General features: G+C 32.3%; 1 long non-coding RNA gene across 2 annotated transcripts; it reads right to left on the bottom strand.

The window, feature by feature from the left end:
- Positions 1–1,717: 1,717 nt before the first annotated feature.
- Positions 1,718–5,825, bottom strand: LOC116114315. Of its 2 annotated transcripts, XR_004125544.1 has the most exons (4): positions 5,722–5,825; positions 5,529–5,586; positions 4,616–4,705; positions 1,718–1,757 (listed from the first exon to the last, which is right to left on the bottom strand). It is a non-coding gene; the product is annotated as an uncharacterized LOC116114315 (long non-coding RNA). The 2 variants fall into 2 exon arrangements; XR_004125543.1 differs by lacking the exon at positions 1,718–1,757 and having other exon boundaries at positions 3,755–4,705.
- Positions 5,826–6,932: the final 1,107 nt, after the last annotated feature.

Here is a 6,932-nt window from a genome sequence, read left to right as displayed (position 1 = left end):
CGAAACCGAAGACAGACACATATTAGACGTTTGGGTGTATTTCGACAAGTTTTACGAGACAAAAAATGACGTTCAAGTCAAGAAAGTGATATGCAAATACTGTGGAAATATTTATAAAGCTGATTCAGGTAATGGTGCTAGTACTTTAAAAAGGCATGTTAATAAACATATTAATCAACATAGAAATAGAGAAAGCAATCAAACTCAAATAACTAATATAGGTACTACTTGGCGTTATAATTTTGATGTATATAGGGAACAGTTAGCTTTATATATTGATGTATCTGATCAACCTATTAATATGGCTGAAGATAAATATTTGAAATATTTGTTCAAAATTCATTTTTTCCAGGATTTAAAAGTTATTCTAAAACTGCAACTAGAAATGATTTAATAAAATTGTTTAGAAAAATGAAATTAGAATTAAAAAATAAAATACATACTTGTCATGTTAGTGTGGCTCTAACTGCTGATATTTGGAGTGGTAGAGCTAAACAAGATTATATTTGTGTGACTAGTCATTATTTTGATAATGAATGTAAATTAAATAAATCTTTATTAGGATTTAGATTAATGGATGTTGATCATAGTAGTCAACAAATTTATAATAAAATTGTTGAAGTTTTAGATGATTATGATATTGTTAGTAAAGTGATAAGTTTAGCTTTAGATAATGTAAGTTTTAATAGTAAAGCTATAGATTATTTTCAAAGTAATTATCCTTTATATAACAATTTGAAGTTTTTTCACCAACGTTGTGCATACCATGTTATTAATTTAATTGTGAAAAGTGATATGAAAACAATTAAAGAAAATATTAATAGAATTAGAGATTATTTAGCTTGGATTACTAGTAGTAATAAAAGAAATGTTAAATTTCAAGACGCTTGTATAAAATCAAATATGTCTCCTAGAACTTTTGCATTAGACATGCCTATTAAATGGAATAGCACTTATTTAATGTTTGATTCATATTTACCTTATACTAATATAATTAATTATTTTGTAGTAAATAATAGAGGTCCTCATTATTTGGTAGAAAATGATTGACAAATAGCTAAAGTATTTCATTCTTTTCTTAAAATTTTTTACCAATCCATTTTACAATTTTCTGGTGTGTATTATCCTACTAGTCTATTGGTAATACATACAATTATAAAAATTTCTGAGTTATTTATAAAAAACAAAGACAATGAAATTTTAAATGCACCAATAAAGGCAATGGAAATTTTTTTGTTTTAAATATTAGGAACTCATTCCTTTTCTTTATTATTTAGGTGCTATATTTGATCCTAGAATTAAATTAGCAGGTTTAGAAAATGGTTTTGACAATTTATGTGAAAATTTACAAACCGAAGTATATGCCAATCAAATAGGAGAGGTAAAAAATACACTTTTCAAAGTATATTTCCAGTATGAAAACAGGTATGGGAACCCGCAAAGAGGCGAAACATCCAGGGAAGCTGCATCAGAAGAAACAAATGAAGACTTCTACTCTTGGGGTGCACTGAATAGGCCGAAGAGGACCCGAATCCGAAGCACAACCTCCTCTTCAGAAGCTCCACCAACAACAACAACTAATGTACTGTCTTCCATGCAGTCGCAGAGTAATGAGCTTCAACAATATTTGGCAACCCCTAAAATGTTACCAATAGATCCACAACAGAGAGCCAACATTGATCTCTTAGACTATTGGAGAGCCAGAAAATGTATTTTTCCGGTATTATCAAGACTTGCCTTGGATGTTTTCGCTGTTCCTGTCTCAACCGTCTCATCCGAACAAACATTTAGTGCAAGTGGAAGAATTTTAAATGAAAGGAGGACTAAACTTTCACAAAAAATGATTGAAGTCCTCACATGTCTTCGAGATTGGGAATGGTCGCGCCATCAAGGTCAATACGAGGTTGTCGACGATACTTTAATAGAATCATTTCAATTTTGTAATATAGATGATACGGATGAGGGAGGTCCTAGTCAACCCCAAAATTAGTTGTTTTGTAAATTGTAACTTGTAAATTAATTGTCAATTATTGCACTCTTTTTTCCTTACCAAGTTTTTGTCCCATTGGGTTTTTCTTGGTGAGGTTTTTAACGAGGCAATAATTATTGTAATTTCTTATTTTATTTTTTAATAAATGAATAAATTTAATTATTCTTATATTACAATTTTAATGTATTAAAATTGAATTAATATTTGGAATGTTAACAAAAAAAAAAAATTAATTTAATTTAATTATTGATATTTGAAAAGAAGTTAACACTTAACTAAAAACAATTACATTTATTCATTTATAAATTGTTAATTATTCATTTGAAAAGTTGATTAAACATTTAAACTTAAACAAAAAAAAAAATCAAAAAGAGGGTTAACCCGACCCAACCCGCGACCTAACCCGGTGGGTTAGGGTTGGCGGTCCGGGTTGGGCTAGCCAATTCCCCAACATTGGTGGGCCTAACCTGGCCTGCCAATGTTGGCGGGCGGGCCAGGATCGACCCGCCACTCTGCGTAACCCGGGTCAGGCCGGGTAGAGCCGAGCCAGGCCAGGCCGGGCTGGGCTGCTTGTCCACCTCTAGTTGAAATATGAAAAATGATACACAAGCTTGTGAATAGAAGTATAATTAGGTGGGGAGTTCAAACAAGTCATGATCTTCGTGAAATCTCAACTCTCTTAAGGAATAAAACCAGAAAGATTGTCATCACGGAGGCTCAAAGACTTTAAGTTGTTCAGAAAACTGAAAGAAAGAGGGATAGGACCACTGAATTGATTACTAAACAATTAAAGATACTCGAGATTTCTCAACTTACCCAGAGATGATGGAATTAGACCAGTAAGGTTGTTGCTATAAAGGCTCATATCGGTAAGAGATTCTAAATTTCCAAATTCCAGAGGAATGGAACTGGAAGTTAGTTGTTGAACATATACAACAAGGTTAGCTTTTGTAGTTTTGCAAAACTAGAAGGGATTGATCCCGTTAAATAGTTGTTACCCATGTAAAGTTCAACTAGATTAGAGAGGTTTTCGATCTCTGCAGAAATGGAACCAGAAAGTGAATTATTGAAAAGATTCAACCAAGACAAGTTGCTCAAATTTCCCAAAGAAGCAGGAATTGAACCATTGAGTTGATTTTCAGCTAATGATAATTCAACAAGGTATTCTAGGTTTCCTATTTCCGTGGGAATAGAACCAGAAAGTTTATTACTAGATAAATGAAGATAGTTGAGATTTCTCAAATGACCTAGAGACAATAGAATGGAACCTGAAAGATTGTTGTTTTGAAGGTTAATGAAAGTGAGAGATTCCAAGTTTCCTGATTCCTGAGGAATGGAGTCTGAAAGTTGGTTATCAAATATGTGTAACACAGTTAACATTCTTAGTTTTCCAAGACTAGAAGGGTTTGGACCTGTTAAATAGTTTGTAGTCATGTAAAGTTCAAGTAGATTATAAAGGTTTCCTATCTCCGAAGGAATCAAACCAGAAAGTAAATTATTAAAATATTCAACTGTGCTAAGTTCTTCAAATTTCTCAAAGATGCGGGCATTGAACCACTAAGTTGACTTTTGTTTAAGCCTAACTCAACAAGGTATTTTAGGTTTCCAAGACTTGAAGGGATTGAGCCAGTTAAGCTATTATTATTCATGTAAAGTTCAACCAGATTGGGGAGGTTTCCCATCTCTAGAGGAATGGGACCAGAAAATAACTTATTAAAAAGAGACAAAATAGACGAGTTACTTAAATTTCCTAAAGAACTGGAATTGGACCATGCAAATGGTTATTGTCGAGACCTAATTTACAAAGAGAACTTAGCTACTCTGATTCTTGAGGCATTGAACCATTCAACTGATTCTCAACCATGTAGAGGATTTCAAGATGTGTTAATTGGCAATTTCCCAAAAAACAAATTAATTGACAAGTCAAGGTACTTTAGTTTAGAGAGATTACCAATTTGCGCTGGACTAGAGCCAAAGGGTTCATTGATGGCAAAATCAAGATATGCAAGATGGGGAAATGATGAGAATGATAATTCCTCTAGCGTAACTTTTAAACCTGCAGCAGACAAGTTGAATCTATGGATTCTTCCCTCGTGGTCGCAGGAAATTCCAAACCAAGCACAAGGGCTTATTTTGGCTGTGAATTGGGTTGATTTGCTGGTGGCATTATCGGGAGAAAGAGTCCCAGAAGATAGGAGAGAATGGTTCTGGTTTTGAAGGTTGGCTTTCCATTTTAGAAGAGCTTGTACTTCTTGAGAAGAATCTAAAGCAACGTTGAGTTGAAAATGAAACGCAACAAACGGGCTTAGGGAAACAAGGGAGAGTAATTTCTTGAGGGATGAGAAATCCATTTTATGCTTAAATTTCTTGAGTTTTAAAACAGAAAATTTTATACTTAAATTTATTAGCTACTTTTTATTTAAAATTCCAATCGAATTTAAATTTAACAAAGGGGTCTATTTATAACATCACTCTCTTTTAAATCCACCTCCAACTAATCAAATTTTATTGGCCTTTTTGGGAAATCAAGATCTGATTGGACCTTCGTAGTACTCTTCTTCTTCTTCTTTATCTATAATAGAACAAAAATCAAACACTCTATAGGAGGGATAACAAAGAAGTCACCTGCAATAATTCAACAGCAATAAACTTGTACTCCATTTCCTTTCTCTCAAGTTGAGGCAAACTAAAATTCTTTAAGAACAACTCCACGTCCTACAAACAATATGAATACAAGATTCAGTCATATTAATTATTAAAACCGAAGACAGTATCATAACTAGGCCCTTTAAAAATGCAAAATGAATGACTAAGCGTAGACTTTAACAAATCCATGTAACTTAATTCACAATTGTGTTTTTGGCGGCGGCTGTTACATCTAAAAAAAATTAATCTTATTTAATAATAACCGACTTCTACTTAGTATTAACATCTAATAATTAATATCATACCCTGCTATGGAGCTATACTGATATGAAAAAAGTTATACTATAACGCACCCACCTTTGATATAAACTCTTTATCCCAATATGTATACTCTAAACCTTCCAGTTTTCCTATTTTAGACATCTCGTCAATAAACTGCTTCACTTGTTCACTCTAGCCAAGTAAAAACAGTTTAATGAGATTAGACACTAAAGGAAAGATTACAATAACAGCTCATGTGATGAAAACTCACATCAGGAGTGTTTCGCCACTGTCTATTGAAAGGATAGCCAACAACGAAACCTTTCAAATCAAATTCCAAGATCTGCATAAATAAAGATTATAAGCTGACTTGATAAGTTATCTATCATGATCCAACTTACAGGTTCATCGATATAAACACCATAAACACAAGATTCACCTCAACAGATCCTAATTTAATAATTCAATGCACAATCATAATTCATAACCCTGCAAATTCGATTCCAAGGGTATCATTCAAAAAATTTGATACAAAACCCAAACAACGATCTTCACTAAATACTATACTAAAATAATTGGTTAAAAAAAAAAAAAAAAAAAAAAGTAAGATAAAGTGAGGGAGAAACTTTACCAGGCATTGAAAATCACCAACCATCAAATCAATATCTCCTCTCTTCCTAACTAGAACACTGCAATGTTGACAAATAACCTAAATCATAAAGTCATAAACATAAACATAGAATCAACAAGAATATAAAACAAAAGTAACAATTTCTACATATTAACACCCACAAAAACAAAAATTAAATTACACCACTAAATACCTTAAAGGTGATGCAATCTTATCATTCGTGTTTGAAACAGCCAACCCAACGTATTTATCACCCACATTCAACCCAAGCAATCGACCTCGTTTTGAAATGTTTCCCTTGAGGATATTATGGAACAAATTCAAATTTTTCACATACTTCATCTAAGATTTAACACATCAATTAAGCATTTTAAGCAGATAAACATAAACAATGTTATATATTTCAAATTTCATAAACTCTAACAAACATAAATCATAAGAAAACAAACTATTTTGAATTTTTATAAACTTTATCAAACAGTAAACATAAGAATGTACATGCAAACTGGAGTTGGAGTTACAGCTGGAGCTAAGAGTTGTATAAATGTTTCTTTTTCCAATGTGACATTTCCACAAAAAAGTTAATAGATAAAAACGTAGCAAAACATTTAGTTATCTATTATGGTGGGAAGCATAAACACAAAATCAATCACACTCTCACAAGATCAAAAGAAAACAAATGGGCAGCACTATATTAATAGTTGATAGGGAGGAGTTTCTTTAATTTTTGAAAGAACTAAAGAGCGATTTGGAATCAAATAAATCAATTACATGCAAATATCAAACTAGTAAAGAGAAAGAAAACACATGCGAATTATCCTGGGTCACCCAAAACTGGGCTACGTCTAGTAGAGCCAATATTATTGCTAATATTACCTCACCTCTCTGGTCATAATAGATGTATTTTGCTATGATTTTCTATATCTCTCATACAAGATAATAATGTCTTGATATACTAGGTTTTAATGTGAAAAACAAAATAATACCAGGATTCCTATTCTTAAGGCAAACCGTATTAGGAATTTTATTTCTTAAAGGAATCCTACAACAGCTATATATGATAAAAGCCCAAACCGCTTACGGGATCGAGGCATTAATGAGCTATGAAATTAGTTTAAATAAAATCGAATTTGCGTAATTTATGAAGGCGGATATGTTAATTAATTAATTACTAACCGCTACAATTTACCAAATATAGATATTTATACCAATGTTTTATCAGCTAAGTGGCCGCGTCCCAAGTTGATCGGTTAAACCGGTTCGACCGGTAAGTCAGACCGATGATGTCATCATGCTAACGTCAGCCTGATGACATCATCCAACATAACAATTTGACCAAAAAAAATAATCCACAAAATAAAAAATACACTATAACAAATACAGTACATCTAAACTGCAAACTGC

The sequence above is a fragment of the Pistacia vera genome, unplaced genomic scaffold, assembly GCF_008641045.1.
Source record: "Pistacia vera cultivar Batoury unplaced genomic scaffold, PisVer_v2 Contig706, whole genome shotgun sequence".
NCBI lineage: Eukaryota > Viridiplantae > Streptophyta > Magnoliopsida > Sapindales > Anacardiaceae > Pistacia > Pistacia vera.
This window is presented reverse-complemented; position numbering and strand designations above follow the sequence as displayed.